Raw genomic sequence first — 10,523 nt, 5'->3', positions numbered from 1 at the left:
CCATTTCAGCTCACTAATGCTGAGGATATCAATCTTTATGCGTTCCATTTCATTTTTGACAACTTCCAATTTTCCTAGATTCATGCTTCGTACATTCCATGTTCCAATGATTAATGGATGTCTGCAGCTGTTTCTCTTCAATTTGAGTGGTGCCACATCAGGAAATGGAGGTCTCAAAGCTTTATTTTATCTATAGGACTAAGGTTGGGTTTACTCAGATGATGCAGCTCTTTCCCAGTCCTATTTTGAAAGCCTTCTAACCTAACTGGACTATTCATAAAGTTGTGTGTTAATGTATCAAACAGTGTTTCTTTGCTGTTCATAAGTTTTTTCCTGGCCAATTCTTTGAGAAGTGGACAGCCTCTTCCTCCTTCCTAGTCTGTCTCATTCTGTAAGCTGGGTTGATACCTGTGCACCATGTGCATCCTGCTGGTTTGAAACACCAGTGGCTCAGCCTCAAAACTCACATCAACACATCACCATGGTAAGACAACCGACAGACAAGTTTGTCTCCCTCTTGGAAGCCTCTCGTACCACCCTTACCTGGGTTCCTGCAGCTTACTGCTCCTCTGTCCATGTTCCTGGACAGAGAACACATATTTGAACACATGGGTGTTCATATAACAGTTCTCGTCCTGGCTGTCACTTCTTTAGGATATATAACTAATAATGGAATTTCTGGGTCAAATGGTATTTCTAATTCCAACTTTCTAAGGAATCGCCATACCACTTTCCACAGTGGTTGTATCATTTGAAAGTCCCACCAGCAATGTATGTGAGTCCCAAACTTTTCACATACTTACCACATTTGTTATTTTCTGTCTTGTTGAATTTTGCTACTAGTGCTGGGGCAAGATAGTATCTCATTGTTGTTTTGATTTGCATCTCTCTAATGGCTAATGATAATGAGCATTTCTTCATATGTTTTTTTGCCACCTGAATATCCTCTTTGGTGAAGTGTCTATTCATGTCTTCTGCCCATTTTTTAATTGGATTGTTAATCTTTTTGTTGTTGAGGTGTTGGAGTTTTCTACAAATTCTAGAGGTAAGTCCTCTGTCAGATATGTCATTGCCAAATATTTTCCCCAATCTTTAGGTCCTCTTTTGATTCTTTTAGAGGGCTTTGGAAGCACATAACAATTTAATTTTGAGGTCACATTCATGTAGTTTATCTTCTGCTGTCTGTGGGTTAGCTTGATAGTCTATTTATGCCATATAGTAGGGCCCCTAAATTTGCCCCTAGTTTTTCCTTGAGGAATTTTATAGTTTTACATTTCACATTTAAGGCTATGATCCACCTGGACTTAGTTTTTGTGTATGATGTGAGGTACAAATCTTGTTTCATTTTTCTCCAAATGGATATCCACTTTTGCCAGTAGCATTTGTTAAATAGACTATCTCTTACCCACTAGGGGATTTCAGCCCTTTGTCAAAGATCAGCTCACTAGGGGTCAAAAGATCTATTTCTGAGTTCTCAATTCTATTCCATTAGTCTATGTATCTGTCATAGCAATACAAGGCAATTTTAACTCCTGTGGCTGTATAGTAGGTTTTAAGATCCAGGAGTGTGAGAACTCCTACTTCATTCTTCTTCAATAATGCTTTGCTTCTCCAATGTTTCTTTCCTTGGATAAGGATATGTTTTTTTTCCATATCCTTAAAGAATGTTAATGGCATCTGGATTGGGATTGCATTGAATGTATTGATTGCTTTGGGTAGAAGTGACATTTTCACAATGTTCAATATTCCTATCAACAAGCATGGGATGTTCTTCCATTTATGTAGATCTCTTATGGTTTCTTAAAGTAGTCTTTTATAGTTTTCTTTGTAAAACTCTTTTGTGTCCCTGGTGAGATTCAGTCCCATGCATTTTACTTTGTTGGTAGCTGTTGTAAATGGTATTATTTCCTTATTTCTTTTTCAGCAATCTCTTTGCTGGTATAAAGGAATCCAACTGAATTTGGGATGTTGATCTTGTACCCTGGCACTTTGCTAAATCTCTCAATTAGTTCCAGTAGTTTTCCCCCCACCCCCACTTAGTCTCTTGGGTTTTCTATGTATAGGATCATATACCAGTCAGCAATTGGAATAGTTTTACTTCTTCCTTACCAATTTGGATGCCTTTGATTTTCCTTTCTTGTCTTATTGCCTGTTGTTGTTGTTATGTGCCATTGAGTCAGACCTGACTCAGTGACCCCTCCTTGGGTTTCCGAGGTGGTATCACTATGGAAGTAGATTGTCCAACCTTCCTTCTGAGGAGTGGGTGGTGGATTTGAACTGCCAGCCTTCTGGTTGTCAGTCAAGTGCCTTAGGCACTATGCTACCAGAGCTCTTGCCTTATTGCCTAGGACTTCCAATACAATGTTGAATAGAAGTGATGATAGAAGGCATCCTTGTCCGGTTCCTGTTTGCAAGGGGAGTGGGTTCAGTCTTTCTTTATTGAGAAAAATGTTGGCTGTTGGTTTTGCATAGATGCCCTTTATTATGTTGAGGAATGTCCCTTCTATTCCTATTTTGCTGAGAGTTTTTATCAGCATTTGGTGTTGAAATAAACATTATCATTCAATGCAATAATACATTCAATGCAACCCCAATCCAGGCATTATCATCAAATGCCTTTTCTGCATCAATTAATGTCATCATCTGTGTTTTTTTTCTCTTTGTTTTATTTATGAGATAGATGATGCTGATTGTTTTGCTAATGTTGAACCATGTTGCATACCTGATATAAACCCCACTTAGTCATAATGAATTATTTTTTTGATATGTTGTTGGAGTCTTGGCTAGGATTTTGTTGAAGAGTTTTGTATTGCATTCATGAGGGATATCGGTCTATAGTTTTCATTTTTAGTCATGTCTTTGCCTGGTTTTTGTATCAGGGTTATGCTTGCTTCATAAAATGAACTTGGGAGGATTCCATCTTCTTCTATGTTTTGGGATAGTTTGAGTAGAACTGGTGTCAGTTTTTCTCTGAATGTTTGGTAGGATTATCCAGTGAAACTGTCTGGCCCAGGATTTTTTTTGTTGTTGTTGATTTTTTTTCTTTTGTTATGGATCTGTTCAACTTTTCCACCTCAGTCTGTGTTAGTTTAGGTAAGTAGTGTGTTTCTAGAAATCTGTCCATTTCTTCCAGATTTTCAAATTTGTTGGAGTACAGTTTTTCATAGTATCTTGATATTATCCTTTTTATTTTAGTTGGTTCTTTTGTGAAGCCACCTATTTTGTTTCTTATTCATGTTATTTGCATTTTCTCTTTTCCTTTGTTAAGTTTGCCAATGGTTTATCAATTTTATTAATATTTTCAAAAAAACAACTTCTAGACTTGCTGATTTTTTTCCTATTGCCTTTCTATTTTACATATAATTGATTTCTACTCGAATCTTTATTATTTCTTTTCTTCTGGTGACTGTAGGCTTTTCTTGCTTTTCTTTTTCTAATTTTTGGAGACTTTGGTTTAAAGTGTTGATTTTAGCTCTTTCTTCTTTATTGATGTATGCACTTCTTGGTATAAACTGGCCTCTGATCACTGCTTTTGTTGTGTCTCAAAGATTTTGATATGTTGTATCTTCTTTCTTGTTTGATTCAAGGAATTTTTAAATTTCATTTTTTGTTTCTTCTATTACCCAATGGTTCTTAAGGAGGGTGTTGTTCAGTTTCCATGGGTTTGCTCCCTTTCCGTTGGTCTTCCTATTGTTTATTTCTAATTTGATAGTGTTGTGATCTGAGAAGATGGTTTGTGGTATTTCATTGTTTTTAAATTTATTAAATCTTGCTTTATGGCTTAACATATGGTCTATCATGGAGAATGTTCCATATGCACTGGAAAAGAATGTATGTTGTGCTTTTGTTGGGTGAAGTGCTCTATAGATGTTTAGAAGATCAAGTTGGTGGATTGTATTGTTTAGCTCTTCTGTGTCTTTGTTGAGTTTCTTTCCAGTTATTCTACCTTTCACTGGAAATGGTGTATTAAAGTCTCCTACTGTGACTGTGGAATCGTCTATTTGCCTTTTCAATTCTGTTAAAGTCTGATTTATGTATTTTGGGGTTCTTTCATTGGGTCCACAGATATTTACTATGGTTATATCTTCTTGTTCAACTGATCCTTTAATAACTATATAATGTCTTTCCTTTTCCAGTATGGTGGTTTTTGTCTTAAAGTCAATTTGGTGAGAAATTAATATTGCCACTCTTGCTCTCTTTTGGTCACAATTTGCTCAACATATCTTTTTCCTACCTTCAATTTTTAGTCTATTTTTGTCTTTGTGTCTAAGGTTTGTCTCTTGTAGACAGCATATTGATGGGTTATGTTCTCTTATTCAGTCTGCAACTTTCCATTTCTTGAATGGGAATGGTGCATTTAATCCACTAACATTCAGTGTAATTATCAACCAGTATGAATTGGTTGCTGACATTTTGTTATGTGTTTTTTCATGGTGTTCATGGTTTCTTTATATCACATAATATTCTATGTGGAGCTCCTTATGTTTATGAATTGTGTAATCATTTCCTTTGTTGCTGTTGCTTTAGTATTTGCTAAATATTTGTGCTTGTCCTCTTTTTTGTGATGTGAAGGTTTATCATTTTTCTTTGAGGTTACTCTGTGATTTATAATTTTCTACCCAAGTTTAGAAGAGTCCATTCTATCTTGCAGCTCTCTTGATTTCCTCACCATTTAGAAGTTTTGTAACTACACTATTTTTTTTCCCCTCATTTTGGTTTGTAGTTGTCCTTATTTGCCAATTAATGTCTCTGGTTCCCTGTTTACAATCTTGTAATCTTATTTTACTTTGGATACTACTGTAGCTGTACTGGTTTCTGGATTATGTCATCTTGTGTATTAATGGTCAGTTTTTTTCTATTATTGGTATTCTGTTTGAAGGAGTCTCTTTGGTATTTCTTGTAAGATTGGTCTGATTTGAACAAATTCCCTTAATTTCTGCTTATGTGGTAATCTCCCAATTTTACCACTATGTTTGAGGGACAATTTTGCTAGGTATATAATTTTTGGTTGGAAATTTTTCTATTTCAGAATTTTATATATACCATCCCATTGCCTTCTCACTTGCATGGTTTCTGCTGAGAAATCAGAGCTTAGTCTCATTGGTTGCCCTTTTTAGGTAACTTTTTTATTTTTCCCATACTGCTTTCAGGATTCCTTGCCTTTGGTTTTGATGACTTTGATGATGATATGTCTTGGTGATTTTCTTTTGGGTTCTATCCTGTTTGGGGTTCGTTGGACTTCCTGAATGCATATATTCCCATTTTTCATCATATCAGGGAAGTTCTCTTTCAACAAATCTTGAACAATTTTCTCAGTGATTTTCTTTTTCTCCTCTTGTTCTGGAATTCCAATTACACTTAGGTTATTCCTTGTGATGGTATCCCACATGAATCTTAGGCTTTATTATTATTATTATTATTATTATCTTTTTCTGATTGATCCTTTTCCAAAGAAGTATTCAGGTATTTGTCTTCAATCTCATGAATTCTGTCTTCCATTGATATGATTCTGCTCCTTTGCCCTTTCAATGTGTTATCTATTTCTGAAAATTTAGTATGCATCTTCTGGATTTCTAGCTGTAGATTTTATATTATTTCTAATTTTTCATTTATTTTCTCATTTTGTTCTTGTATTTTCTTCCAAAATTATTCTAGTGTTTTTTCTGTGTTTCCCTCAGTGTTGTCAGTCTTTTTCTTGATCTATCTCTAAATCCTCTGAAGGTATCTAACTATCATTCTTTTGAATTCTTTATTAAGGAATTCCAGTGCTACTTGTTCCTCAGTGATATATTCTGGGTCTGTATCCTTCTCCCTTGGTTCTCTGGCTTTATCTTGCTTCTTTGCATGGACTGTGATGGTCTGTTGTCTCCAAGACATTGTGACTGTTGTATTTACATTTAGTTTGTGATTGTATATTGGAATGAATTGCCCAAGATTTTCATTTCCTTTCTTTCTTTTTTTTTGGATGTACCTGAGTAAGCAAGGTATTGTGTTCCTCTGTTCATTAGTTGGAAGCTCTTATGCACTCACCACCTCTCTTGGTGGTTGTGATAGAGAGTGAGTGTGGCTTCACAGATCTCTGTTAACTGTGAACAGCAGTTAAGGGTGAATCAGGCTCTTATTGGTTGTGGTGTATCATTGGCCTATTGGTGGAGAAGGAAGTGGTGGCTCTCAGTAAGTGGAGTTTCAAGAAGTGTGGGTGTGGTTGCATTGTATGGGCACAGTTCCTGTCTCCCACTGAGTTAAACAAAATCAATAATCAAAAAACCATCAAAAAAGTAAAAGGAAGTGGACAAAAAACACACCACATAAAGACACAGGAACAAACACCAAAAAGAGAAAAAGAAAAAGAGAAAAGGCAATAAATGAGAGAAAATATTTAAAGAAATGCTTTATAAAGCCAAAAGAAATATGACTGAAAAAGAAGGGGGAAAAAAAAACCCTGCAATATCTGAGCAGTCATCAATAAAAGAAAAGAAGTAGAGCAGGAGAATAAGGAATCAAAAAAAAAAAAAAATGGGGAAAATGCAAAAAGGAAAACAAGGAATAGGCACAGCCATGAGAAATAAAATAATGGGAACCAGGAATAGGGAAAAGAGAAAAAGCTGAAAACTAGAACTTGGGAAGGGAAGAAGAAAGAATAATAATAAAAAAGACAATAATAATAATGATAACAGACAAAAACCAACAAACTAATAAAAAAAGCAAAAATAAATTGGGTGTGTGTGGGGGTACACAGCACCCAGACTCTGTCAGAGCACAAGGACTGGAATGGAATTCCTGCCAGCCCAGATGGGTGAGCACAAGTGATGGCCACACCTCCATTCACCAAGAGGGTGTGGGGTATAAGAGCAATAAGGGGAATATCACACTCTTCTAGTCATTTATGTCCAGAATGTCCTCCAGTTCTCCTGCTGGCAAATAGAACCTATTGCTAGGTCCCTGGCATCCAAGAGAATGGTGTCACTTTAAATTTCCAAAATTGTCCAACCACTTGTAAATATTCAAAATGGCTGCACCCTCCAGACAGCCAAAAGTCTACAGCTCAGCCCATCTCCCTCTTCACTGCTTCCCCTTTTATTTACCAGCTGTGCAGTCCTCTGTACAGCTCCTGGCTAGCAGGGCTAATTTTTAGGTTAATTTTAGGTCCTAACACCACTTGGAAATATCTGTGCTGTCCATGCTGTCAGAATCTCTGACAGACTACAGTTTCATATGTCTCCTTTTTCAGTGTTTTCATGCAGGTTCTTCTACTAGTTGGAGTTTAGTCCACTTCTGTATCCTTCCTTTCAAACCTCAGGGCTCCAGGACTATCTTCTGTATCTGTGTTAATTGTTTCCCTTTTTCTTTGTTGAAGAGGGTCTGTGTAGTTTTTCTACCTATTCTACCATCCTACTGGAACCCCTAGACTCAGACAATCTCAATGTGAATTCTAGGAGTCTTCATTTACTAGATGTATGACCTTACAGACTTAATAGAAACTTCTGAGTTTAGGTCCTTAAAAAGCAAAATAAAATCTATCTCTCAGGATTGTTGTCAGTCTCAGGAAAAGTTTTGTGTTGTTAGTTACCAATGAGTCAATTCCAACACATTATGATACCACCAAAAATATAATAGTTACCCGCTGTAACTAGTTTCCATCAAGCTGGCTCCAGCTCATATTTTCCATAACTGTGTACAGTAAAGAAAAGTCATCCAGTCCCGTACTATCTTCATGATCATTTATATGTTTGAGTTTATTGTTGTGGTCATTGTGTAGTACCTTCCAACCTACAGAGCTCATCTTCAGGCTCCTTATCAGACAATATTCTATTGGGACCAGTAGAGTTTTCCTTGGCTAATTTTGGGATGTAGATGATCAGGCCTTTCCTTCTAATTTATCTCAGTTCAGAAGCTCTGTTGAAATTTGTTAACTATGAGTGATCCTAATGATATTTTAAATACTGGTGGCATAACTTCCAGCATCATAGTACCAAACAAGCTGTCATAGTATGACAAACTGACAGATGGGTGGTGCATAATGTTGTTGTTAGGTGCTGTCAAGTTGTCTCCAACTCATAGTGACCTTATGCACAACAGCATGAAACACTACCCAGTCTTGTGCCAGCCTCACAATCCTTGCTATTCTTAAGCCGATCATTGTAACCACTGTGTCTATCCATCTCATTGAGAGTCTTCCCTTTCTTTGTTGACTCTCCACTTTAACAAGCATGATATCCTTCTCCAGGGAATTGTTCTTTCTGATAACATGACCAAAGTAAGTGAGACGAAGTCTGGCCATTCTTGCTTCCAAGGAACATTCTGGCTGCACTTCTTCCAGAACAAATTTGTTAGTTCTTTTTGCAATCTATGGTACTCTCAGTATTCTTCACCAACACCACAATTCAAAAGCTCAACTCTTCTTCGGTCTTCCTTATTTGTTGTCCAGCTATCATATGCATAAGAGGTAATTGAAAATACCATGGCTTGTGTTAGGTTCACCTTAGTCTTCAAGGAGACATCTTTGCTCTTCAGTACCTGAAAGAGATCTTTTGTAGCAGATTTGCCCAATGCAATATGTTGTCTGATGTCTTCACTACTGCTTCCATTTGTGTTGATTGTAGAACCAAGAAATATGAAGTCCTTGACAACTACAATCTTTTCTCCATTTATCATGATATGGCTTATTATTCCAGTTGTGAGGATTTTTGTTTTCTTTACATTGAGATGTAACCCATACTGCAGACTATAGTCTTCAATCTTCATCAGTAAGTGCCTCAAGTCATCCCCACTTTCAGCAAGCAAAGTTGTGTCACCTGTGAATCTCAGGTTGTTAGTAAGTCTTCCTCCAATCCTGAGGCCACGTTCTTTCTCATATAATCCAGCTTCATGGATTATTTACTCAGAATACAAATTGAATAAGTATGGTGAAAGAATACAACCCTGACACACTCCCTTCCTGATTTTAAAACATGCAGTATCCCCTTGTTCTGTTCAATTGACCCCCTCCTCATCTATGTACAAGTTCCTCATGAGTACAATTAAGTGCTTTGGAATTTCCATTTTTCTCAAGATTATCCATAATGTGTTATGATCCACACAATCAAATACCTTTGCATAGTAAATAAAACACAAGTAAACATCTTTCTGGTATTCTCTGCTTTCACGTAAGATCTGTCTGACATCAGCAATAATATCCTTTGCTCCACATCCTCTTTGGAATCCAGCTTGCATTTCTGGAAGTTCTCTGTCAATATACTCCTGCAACAGTTTTTGAATTATTTTAAGAAAGATTTTATTTGCTTGTGATACTAATGATATTGTTTTATAATTTCCACATTCTGTGGGATCACCTTTCTTTGGAATAGGTACAAATATGGATCCCTTCCAGTCAGTTGGCCAGGTAGCTGTTTGTGAAATTTCTTGGCATAGCCAATTGAGTGCCTCCAGCATGGCATCCATTTGTTGAAACATCTTAATGAGTATTCCATTAATTCCTGGGGCCTTGTTTTTCAGCAATTCCTTCAGTGAAGCTTTGACTTCTTCCTTCAATGATATAGGTTCTTGATTATATGTCACCTCCTGAAATGAATAAACATTGGCCAATTCCTTTTGGTACAGTGATTCAGTGCATTTCTCCCATCTTCTTTTGATGTTTCCTGAATTATTCAATATTTTCCCCATAGAATCTTTCAACATTGCAACTTGAGGCTTGAATTTTTTCTTCAGTTCTTTCAGCTTGAGAAATGCTGAGTGCGTTCTTCCCTTTTGTTTTCTAACTCCAGGTCTTTGTACATTTCATTATAATAATTGGCTTTGTCTGCTGGAGCTGCTCTTTGAAATCTTCTGCTCAGCTCTTTTATCTTGTTATTTCTTTTAGTTGCTTTAGTTACTCTCCACTCAAAAGCAACTTTCAGAGTCTTTTTTTATATCCATTTTGGCCTTTTCTTCCTTTCCTGTCTTTTCAATGCCTCTTGCTTTCCTCATGGATGATACACTTGATGTCATCCTACAGTTGCTCTGGTTTTTGGTCATTGGTGATCAATGCATAAAATTTATTCTTTAGATGGTCTAAATTCAAGAGGGATATATTCCAAGTCATATTTTGGCTCTTTTGGACTTGTTTTAATTGTCTTCAACTTCAACTTGAACTTGCATATAAGCAGTTGATGCATATATGCAACTTGAACTTGCATATAAGCAGTTCCACAATCAGCTCCTGGCCTTGTTTTGGCTGAATATATTGAAATTCTCCATCACCTCTTGCCACAGATGTAGTCAATCTGATTCCTATGTACTCCATCTGGTGAAGTCCATGTGTATAGCTGCTGTTTATGTTGTTGAAAAAAGGTATTTGCAATGAATAAGTCACTGGTCTTGCAAATTCTATCATGCAATCTCCAGCATTATTTCTATCACCAATGCCATGTTTTCGAACTACTGGTGATTCCTCTTTGTCTCCAACTTTTGCATTCCAATCGCCAGTGATAATTAACATATGTTGATTGCCTGTTTGGTCAATTTCAGACTGCAGAAGTTGATAG

The sequence above is a fragment of the Orycteropus afer genome, unplaced genomic scaffold (assembly GCF_000298275.1).
Source record: "Orycteropus afer afer isolate SDZICR_OR568_19922 unplaced genomic scaffold, OryAfe1.0 scaffold00150, whole genome shotgun sequence".
Taxonomy (NCBI): domain Eukaryota; kingdom Metazoa; phylum Chordata; class Mammalia; order Tubulidentata; family Orycteropodidae; genus Orycteropus; species Orycteropus afer.
This window is presented reverse-complemented; position numbering follows the sequence as displayed.